Source organism: Rhyacophila brunnea, unplaced genomic scaffold (assembly GCF_057557595.1).
Source record: "Rhyacophila brunnea isolate RB1 unplaced genomic scaffold, BYU_Rbru_1.0 scaffold_111, whole genome shotgun sequence".
In the NCBI taxonomy this organism is placed as follows: domain Eukaryota; kingdom Metazoa; phylum Arthropoda; class Insecta; order Trichoptera; family Rhyacophilidae; genus Rhyacophila; species Rhyacophila brunnea.
Genome location: NW_028232765.1, coordinates 1,076,114 through 1,087,628, shown reverse-complemented (window position 1 = coordinate 1,087,628; position 11,515 = coordinate 1,076,114).

The window sequence follows — 11,515 nt, the reverse complement described above, 5'->3', positions numbered from 1 at the left end:
CATTTCATTCCTTTCTATGATTATAAAAAGGATGACATAATATTATAAATGCAAAAATCCTCTACGCAATGATATAACCTGAAAATGACAAGATATTAAAATGAATAATAATTTATATTGTATGCTAATATGTAGGATGAAATTAGAACGTATTATATAAGTATAAATAATTCATCATGTTTCAAATTTTAATTTGCTGCAATAGGCACAATCACTATTTCTAGAATATCCGTGGTAATGCTATTTAGTCATAAGCCTAATAGAAGTGATTATATGTTCGACTTTAAAACACCCCCCTTCGCTATTATTACGTAGCTGTTATAATAAATCACAGGTTATTTTTATTGCAATCTATACGCAACCAATTGAATCAATGTGAATAATATGGAAATCAAAAAATGATTTCAATAATATTATATGAACGAATTTGTATAAATTTTTTAAACATTAAAACTCTGTAATTCATAAAAAGAACAGATCCAAAGAAATGATGTTGTGATAATTATAGTGAAGTTTAAATTAGTGATAAAATTGGTTTTAATATACAAGATTATACAATAAATAAAACGGAAGTTATATAAAATTATTCTTTTATATTATTGACGTGTTATAATTTTACCAATAACATTTATTAACTAGACCATAAAAAAGAGGGTAACCACAACATTAAGCTATTATATAATAACACAAACAAAAAAACCAATAACAGCTAAAAAACTAACCCACCCATGTATGGTGTAAAAAATTATGAGCAGAAATCAAATATATAAACTAACTATTAAAGGGATATATCATCCAAAGTGTATATCTTCTGGTATAGTTGGCTTTAATAATAGCAATTTGGTTATAATAGCCATAAATTACTTCCAAAAACAATAACTGTGTTTTCAAATGAGGGAACCATTTGTTTCTTGAAAACACATAAAATAGTAATATAAAAAAACGAATATATATATGAAGATCGACTCCTGCTTAAATTGGTATTTGATGGTCTTGTATATTTAATTAGACAATTCGTGTGAATTCATAGATAAAATATACTAGAACAGACCCTAGAGAGAAAACCCATGACTTTATAATGTTTAAACTTTGATCATATACTTGTTTATATTTGTCCACAATATTTTCACGAAGCGTGAATCATTAGTATTTATATGCAATTGAATAATTATTATATAATTATTTAATATTTCATTTTAAGTTTACCTTAAGTATTTATACGCAATTCCTAAATAATAATTTTTTATTATGTAAAATGAATGGATGTATATTTAAAATGATTTCAACCTGAGCAACAACTCTTGATTCGTTTTTTATTTATTTTTACATTTGAACCTTCTTACAGATTAATACTGCGATTATTTTACTATGTGGTTTTTTATCCATTTAAAATACGATTTACCGCGTGATGACATTATTATTATCTTATGAGGATATAACTTTTATGATGAATTAGTTTTTTATGATTCAAAAATTTAAACATTTACACGTTTATTTAATAGCAGGTAAATTACAAGGTTGAATCTAAAACAGCTAAAAATCAACATAAATTAATTAAACAACCTGTTAACCAAAAAATGATTCGAAGAAAAGCATGCAAGTTTTATAAATGATTAAATCATCACACATACCATAGAAATAATTAATATTATCAAAAAATAGGAACCATGAATCAAGTTATCAACCAGAATTCAAAAAAAAGCAAATAGCATCAAGAAATTGTCTGAAAGAGCCACAAGGCGCTCTTAAAAAAGTCAATAAAAATAATTAGTACTGTTTAATGGATCTTTACAGCCTTGAAACCTTTTAGAATCTAGACAGACACACTCTAAGGCACAGAAAAATCCTCGCACAAACAGAGAACGAAGATAAACAAGAGAAGTGACTTAAAACTACAGTATTGAATTATCACATAAAAAATAATAAATCTGTGCCTTAAGACAATACAAATATATCAGAATAATAAAAAATATGAAAAAAAAATCCATCCGTATTGATTTTAATTGGTTCTTCTGTCATTATATATTTAGTGAAAAAAGACATAGGTATATATTTATAAACTTAAATGAATATAATAAAAGCCTTTTTTATCATGTGTAATCATTTATATTCTTAAACCGATAAATGTAAGAGCAAATTTTCGATAAAATACACATATTGTACCAAATAAAAATATTTTTAAAGGTCAATGACAGTTTTTTCTATTACAAATTAATAATCTAGTTTATTACATTTTCAATATCCCCGTTGAATAGAAATTACTATTATTTATTCACATTATAAATTTTAGTGTTATATATAGTAAAAAAGGTTCCTTATTGCAAATATTATAGTGGCTTATTCAATTTTGGAGTGTTTGAGTAAACTAGATCAGCCCATAAAAAAAGGAGCTTATACCAATTTCGAAATCAATGAAAAGTAATAGACATGCATACTATCTTTAAAGAATTTTTTATAGAATAACCATGCAAAGAATATAATATAATCTAGCACATGAAATTACAGCATGAAATGGAAGCACAGTTTTTTTTAAAATATAAATATAAAAAACCATTGAACCCTTCTGCGTTAAAATCTTGAAGGATAATATATAATCAGAATAAAAATGACAGTATAATTAATCCATCTTTGGTAAAAAATATTTTCAAATAAGTATATTATTCGTTCTTATTTATTTTTACAGTGGAAAAGTATTTTTCGCCATCATTCCTTATTTATCATCAATCTAAAAATTTGGCTATTATCTTATATACCAAAAGAAAATTTACGATAAACATTTTGTGATTTAATAAACAAGCTTCATGATCACAATGAAGTCTTTTTACATCAAATATACCCCATAACATATTTTTTTTGGAATTCAACTAACGGCTTTAGATAAAATTAAAGGAAATATCATTGATTATTACTAAATGATTGATTCACAAACCAAATTTTAACCTATTCGTTCATATCGATTTTCCAAAAATATAAATCTCTTTGAAAAAGTAATTTATTTAATAGTAAACAAGAAATACACAAAATATCACTATTTAAAACCCATAAATAACGAAGAATTACGTTTTCCGGACCTACAAGTATCTAACCGTCCCATGTATTCTGAAATTTTGGCGCTATAAATTACTTAAAATTATAAAGACATAATTTGAAGGCAAGATAAGATAACATTATATTAACATAAAACCCCAGTTTATATTTTATTAGAAGAAAAATACCAGTTTATATTTTTTTGGTAAAGAAACCATCAAGTCTCGATTGCTTTCCAGTGTTTTTAGCGGCTTTTAGCCGTTCAACGCCTTTCATCACTCTTTCTTCCGAAAATCCATTTTCTTTTACTAAAAATTCAACCAATCCTTTAACATCTATCTTATTAAAATTCAAGGAAGGGATTTTGATATCATCTTTCATATCGATGGAAGGGAGTTCTTTAAAAATTTTTCTTGCATTTTCATAATCCCAATTGTTATCATTTTCTTCATCTTGTGGAATTTTCAATTTCAATAATTGCCTGTTCTTCAATATGTTATCAATAGATCTATACTTTGTAATTAAATCAAACGCTTTTTTGGGCCCGATTCCTGGAATCGTTGGAACATAATCGCAACCTAACAGAATACAAAGATCTATAAACTCATCAAGATTAAATCCAAACTCTGATAAAAGAATAGAAAGATTATATTCTGAAATCGGTAATTTTTTATTTTCAGCTGCATTCAAGTTACGCAAAAGAATTGGCGTCCCAAAAGTAAGCGCATCCATGTCCTCTGTCGCAACTGCATTCACAAGACCTCTTTGACATAAATATGCGCAATGTGCCTCCGCTTCACTCGGCGCTTCAATATATGGAACACCTAAAAGATCCAAAAGTTTTTTACAATCATCCACATGTTTTTTCGTTACTTTAGTTGTTCGTTTTTCAAATTTCAACATTTTTTCCTTATCATCTATTTTTACGGCCTCTTCGTATTCTTTAATAGCTGATTCTCGCCTCGCTGTTCTTTTTTTCAGCTCATGTCCAATTTTGAGTTCAGGTGGTAATCCATCAAATACATATATTGGTTTAATTCCATTAGTAACAATTCTAATCGTGCGATAGAACATTCCAACTATATGGGATGTTGTTTCTCCGTCAGATGCCGTTAGGCCGGATCCTTCTGATCGAACAGCTATGAGGAACTGGTATAGTGAAAGTGATGCGTCTATTGCTACAGTGAATCCATTATAATATTTTATATCTCTCGTTTTTATTGTTTTTGGCGCATGTTGCTGAATTACTTTGGACAACTGATGAATTCCCATTTAGATAATTTATACGGTCCATAAATTCTAATTTTAAAATATGTAAAAAAATTAATATTTGAATTTTTTTTAAAGTGTTTACCAAACTCATTCAAATGTTAATAAATGAAATTACTGTTTCTTATTGATTATAAATTTTATGGTCTACTTTTGTATGATTAAAATTTATTGAAATATTGCCTGTTTTATCGTGTTTAGCCATAAAAAAGAATATTAAAGTAAATAAGTGAAATTTTTGGTCAAAATCTATTTAAAAAAGTAGACAACTTTTTTAAACTTTCCTTATTTACTGTATTATATGGACATTGATATGTATTATTTAAGATCATTATAAATAAATAAATTTTATTGGCGATATATAGCTTTTCTAATAAAATTTTCCAAAAATATTATAGATAGCATAAATATTTCTGTTTTTATGTATTAATACAACATATAATAAGGTGATTACTAAACTATAATAAAAATAATTTGGGTAAATTTTCAATTTTTTTAATAAATAAAGCAATACAAGGTTATTTTAATACAAATAACTCGGATACCAGGCTTTTATATTTAATTTTATGTTCATAATTTTTTATATTATAACTTAAGCAATGAAATAACAAGGTAAAAAAGGATTTTTAATCTACGTTTTAGAATAAACACTATTTTTTGGTAAAATTTTTGCTACCACAAATATTAAGCATCTTTCTACGCATCAATTATAGATTATTATTGTAATATTTGTTCTAGCGCTAGAAATATGAGTATTTAAGATGATAGATTAAAATAAGTCGAAATTTTACTCTATTTAATTTAAGATATGTTCAAAGGGTGTATATACGCATATGAATAGCTTTAAACCTGAAATTAAGAAAGTATAAAGGATTTTCATGTAATTTATGAGAGTGGATTATCTAAATAAAATTGGAAATTTCCTAAATATATACAAATCGCTTCAATTTAAATAAAAGTATGTTAAACTCTACAGGAAAATTTTTCACCACATGTAAATAAATATAATTATAATTTAAGACAAGACTCAGGGCAGCCTCTTATACACTAGCATATTGGTCTGCAATTAAGAAGCAGTGTTTATATTTATGCTATTTCTATTAGCTAAATATGCAATCGACCCCCTATTTAATGTATAATATTGTTTATGTCATATGAATCACAAGAAAATATTTAAGTGAAAAATAATCGTTAAATTTTATATGTGAAAATATTTGTGTTATTTTTCGCATTAGATCTTCGTGATTTTAAATTAAATTATCTTTTTTAACTTATTTATATATGACCCAAGAAGAAATCTTCTATTTAAAGCTAAAATATTATAAATAAAATTCTTTGCACAATAAAAGCTTTTCATGGACCTTTAAATACCACGGTACTATTTATGACCACTTCTTTTTAGTAAATAATTTTTCGAGATATTCCATTTATAACAAAACTGATGGTAATGATATACTATCCCATATTATACTTAAAATCGTAAATTTAGAGCATAATATACATGCAAACTATTTGACGTTTAATATAAAGAATTACAAGACAAATTTCCCTATAGACTTTAAATTTTAATTTCCTTCAAGATAAAAAAATGGATATGGCATGGAAATAGTTTGATTAGCTTTTTTACAATTACCCAAACATTTTTCAACCAGGTTATAAATAATTATTGGGGGATTCGATGTTTCAAAATCCGATAAATACACATTTTAGGCACAAATAAGGTGAAATTCTTCAGATTTTAGACAAATAAAACCCCTGAGTAGGGTTCATTCAGTATTCAACGTGGGTTATAAAAATTCTAATGTTGATGATATTCATATTATCTAAAGCGCCTTTAAAAATACAACTTATGTTTCTATAAAGTTTTGAAAATCATCTAGAGCGTCGATCAAAAAAAATGCAATGTTTTTTATTTTTCGAGCTTTTAAAATTTTAACTATTATAATAATTTGCCAATTTTCTAGCTAAATGAGTCCAGCATGCGAATTTTTTTCATTTTAAGCTTCACATATATAAAATGTTTCTTCTAGCAAACATTTAATTATTCTGCATATTACGGGGTTTTTTATGATAAAATAGAAAATAATGCAGTTTGAAACAAAGTGCGTTTTATGGGTCTATATTAATAAAGATATAATTTAAGAAGCATTACAATATGTAATTTTTACCCGTAAAAAACACATTTTTATTACTATTTACCTCTATTTAGAAGAAAAATTACAGCAAATGTTTTCATTACTAGGCTTATTTTCTGAGAAATATATTTTTTTGCTTTTATAATTCTAGGTGTCAGATATAGCTTTTTTATAATATGAAAGAATGCGACATAGATAGTGAATTAGACTATTTTATGCAACTAAACATCCAAAGATCATAAAATATAATTTTATTTTTTGTTTGGTCTATATTTTTAATAAATTCAAATGAATTGAAAAAACCAAATTATATCGATATCTTTTTTTACACGATTCATGTTTTGATTCAGAACAGATTATCAAATTACTGTAAAATATGCATAACTTGTAAAATTCGGACCCTTTTAGAAACATATATGTGTTAAATATTCAAGTTGTTAAATATTTGTGATTTGAGCGATTGATTCAGATGATTTGCGCAGGCTAAATTTTCTTATTCAACAAATAATTGAAAAAATCACATGACTATATTTAGATAATAGATATATGTAAAATATAGTATATACATACATGATATTCTTGTGAAATTTTAATAAGAAAACAGGGATTCTATTATATATTTTACACTAGAATCAATAAAAATAATAAATAGTTCTGATAAATTTCGCACGTAAATTAATTCATTTTTAAGGGGTGTTTTTTGTTCATAATATACTAGAAAGGAGTCATGTAGATCAGAATATGTTGAACCTATACAATTCGTCTTTTTTGGAGTCGATGGAATACCTAAATTAACCTAGGTAACCCTTTCCCATATATTTAAATGGATTCCAGCCTCTTTATATGATGAAACTAGTTAAAATTCACCTATAAATTTTTTGAAAAACAGCAGTTCTGCCTTAAAATTTAATATGATAGAGTAAAGTAAAATGAGATGCAATAAAAATGCAGACTAAAGAAATCGTAAATCACATACATTTAAAAATCCCGTATTTAAGATAAAAAAAGTCTACATCATGTTCCTTCTAACGGTACCCATAAAAAAGAAGCTTAAATTAAAAGAGTGAGATATAATTAGCCATTTATGGTAATAGTCTATCGTGACGAGAATAAAATCTATACTAATTTCTCATCAGAATTAACCTATGATAATGTAATAATAATTATAACTTGGAAATATTAGTACAATTAAACCCTTACTTAATAGAATAAAAATTAGTGTAAGTAATATTGCGCAAACAATAATCGTGCTTTATGTTTATGTGCTGAAATGCAGATGAATAGAGTTATAGTGGGTTATAAGTGTAAAATATAAGATATAATCCGAAAAAAATTGCAATCGTTTATTTTCGCCGATTTTTTATCCAAGGGAGTACATAAACCCGTAAAGCAAGGCTTGATATCAAATAAGAGCTGTTATTTTGTTCAGATCTATGTGATCTTAACATATAAAAACATCCCGGAAACAACGAACTAAAACAGTTTTGAATTTTTTCACAAAATTTTAAGCCTGGCAAAACATCACACACCCTTCTCCAAAAATATATAAAATAAAATAAAAAGACAAAATACATAAAACTTATAAAATAGATTAAGAATACAAAAAAGAAAGGTATAAATAGTGGCCAAAATTTGTATTATATTTTTAATGAAGTTTAACCTATTAAAATTCACAACTTTAGTAAAGTTTAATTGATTATAGATGGATTTGTGCTGCTTTTTAAACCTTTCCAGTGATAAAATTTCGGATATCTCTATAAATATGCCAATATTTTGAATCCTCTTAACCAGCCTACTTCCTAATATTCTTTTTTCAAGACTTAATATTTAATAGCTTACATACATATATTATACATCTATATCTCTAAGTAGATCTAGGTATTCATAGCTTTTAGATATATAATTAAGGCATTTTATGACTTTCGTTGACATACTATTATTATTTTATTCTTGAAAATTAAAAGGATTTTTGATAAAGCTATATATTAAGTTTTCGGTTTAATTTTTTGTTTTGATTCTCTATGAGAATATCTAGTCTGATTTGAGAAAGATTTCAATCTGTTTTTTTTCAGCATCCAACATGAGCTTTTAATTTTTTTATACTTTAGCAAGAATTTGTCTATATTAAATGACTGATTCAAATTGAATTTTTTAGTATTATAAACAAAAGCTTGATCCTAATATAAAATAGAAAAATAAATGAGAATGTTCTAATTCCATCAAAGTTCTTTTTTTATGTATTAATGATCGCAAAACATCAATTTTAAATTAAATTAATAAAACTAGAAAGTGGTTGCTTATTTACATAAAAAAAAATATTCAGAATTGGAAAAAAAACAAATAGATTCAAATATTCCGATATACGTTAAGGGAATGTAACAAGGTGATTCTAATATGGGTTTTTAATATGAACAAGATTTATTGATGAAGAAAATATAAATATATTGGTTCTTTATGCTCTAAAATACCATATTAGTGTATTTTATAGAGATTATTGTTAGGTTTCTGCTAATTTAAAAAAATAATTAACGAAATTTATTACCCATAACTTTATATGATTATTGAAAATGTATTTAAGTAGACAGCTATTTGACGGAAAAAATGCATAGCTCTTTGAGAAAACCATCTTACAATATTGGTCAAAATCTCGATATTTTATGATTGTTTCTATATACATCGTTGAGTATAAATTTGTTTAATTATTCAATTTTAGCTTATTTATTTATTCATTATTCATAGATAAAGATTAAATTTATAATTATTAAAATAAATATTTTCTTATAAATAAGATTTAATAAGAATTCTGATAATCTTTTACGGGGTTTCACGATAGGAATGTTTGCTATTAAATAGAATATTTTTTGTAATTTCTATTCTGCTTTATTTTTCTATTTGTGCAATAAATTGTTTTTTGCATTTTTTTTTGTAATTATTGATTTTCTTTGTTATTTATAATTGTGTTTTATAAATATTAGGAATGGTTTTCTACTCCAGATATTTTATAATTTATTTTTATTACTTGCTACTATAATAAAATTTGTATTTATTTTAATTTTTTAAACTGTTATTCATTTGAATTTTTATGAATATTTTTTTAATTATATGAAACGATGGCGAAAAATAACACTATGGGGATATTTTAAAGATATGAACTTTTTTAATTACCTTCTTTTTTTTTAATTAACATTTTTTGATGGATTTACTCTAAAAAGTAAATTTATTATTGTTTTAATGAAAATTATTGCTTTATATGTATTTTTTATTCGTTTCTAAAATATAGATCTCTATTAATATTTTCCCACTAATTTCCTAAGATAATTGATTAAACACACTTCGTCTTATTTTCAGGTGTAAATGAGTATATTTTTTTTTGTTTATTGACTTTTTTTTCAATTAATTAACTATTCAACTATTTTATTATCACCATATTCTTATTGACCCGTTAGATTACTTGCTGTCGGATCCATGAAATCCTTGCTGAAACGTTTTAATATGATTCAATACAAATTTTAAGATCCATGGATAAAATATTATTTTACACATCATTTGATTTTCATTGCAAATATTTTCAATTTGAAGAAGCTATTTATTTTGTTTATATTTTTTTGGGTCAATTCATTTGCGAATAATAAAAAAAGCGAAAGTTTAGTGATTGAAATTTGTATTTAATTCAAGAAAGTCAATTAAAAAGGCACTAAAGTTTTACATAATTAGTAATTTTAAAATATTAGACCCGTCAAGAAAAATATAATTCTTTGTAATATAAAAAGTTAGAAGCATCCAGAAGTGCTGTAAAGGTATATTAAATGTTATTAAATCATTTATTATGCTCAGTTATGAATTTTAAATGTCTTCGCCTTAACCTTAATATTTAAAACTGGAGTTATGGATGACGCATTAATTTTTTTAGTCATGACTTGAATAAAAAAATGTAATATTGTAGCCTAGAGCAAATTTATTTTTTATCGAGTGTAAAATAATATATTTTATTGTACAATTTATGGCCAAATTTTTTTTCTGGAAGCAATCACATATAATATTAAACCGTGGATATTCCAAATAAAGTACCAGTTGCAACCTTTTTAATAAATACAAAAACAAGGTGCAGTTGTTTTTATAAATTAGACAACTTAATTTAAGGCTTGGAATTATTAAATGTAAATATCATTAGAATTTTATATAAATTTGGAATCAGAAAAATCGATCATAGATTAACTGCTTTTTAATTTTTATTCTATACAGATTTTTTAATTATGAGTCTCGCTCGTCGAATTATATTTTCGAGAAATTAAAAAATGACGAACATTTAATTCTAATATCAAATTTATATTACCCTAAGCTTCTTAATAAACCCTATTTTTTTATTTATTTATAAACAGAACTTTAATTTGAAATATTTTTTCATCTAAAAAAAGGTAAATGGACATAAACCATATATATTTTACAAAAAGATATATATTTACAAATACAATGATATATTTTAGAATATTTTAAGCTAGAAACAAAAAATTTAATGCAATTTATAATCCGAAAAATTAATTTAGTTTAATTTTTTTCGGTGAAATATTTTACTCTTTTTTAATGCAGCCTTTATGCGAATAAAATACTATAAAGTAACAATGAAATCGATAAATTTTTCGAGAAAGGTTCTATTAGGAAACCTTTTAATTTAACTTTGTACATATTATACAGAATACAAAATCAAGAAATTTAGATTTTGTAAAGTATTTTTACCACTTAAATACGATACTATTGTTTAAATAACAACAAATTTTGACATATAGATAAGTTTATTGTTATTTTCTTTTTAATCATTATAGTCTGGTTTCGAATATTCAAATTTTCACTTTTTAGAATATAAAGTTATATGGCCCATATTAGACTTGGTACTGAGGTTTTGTATTTTTTCTTGAAGATTACTCAGGCGACTAGAATGTCTTTCCGCATATATTTTTTCCATTTCAGTCTTCAGTCTCTCAAATCTATTTTTTTTCAAATTATCTTCCTTCATTTCATTTTGAAGTATTATTCTCCTAAAATCGTTATAAAATTTCGTATCTGTCCGATAAATTAAATCTTCTAGG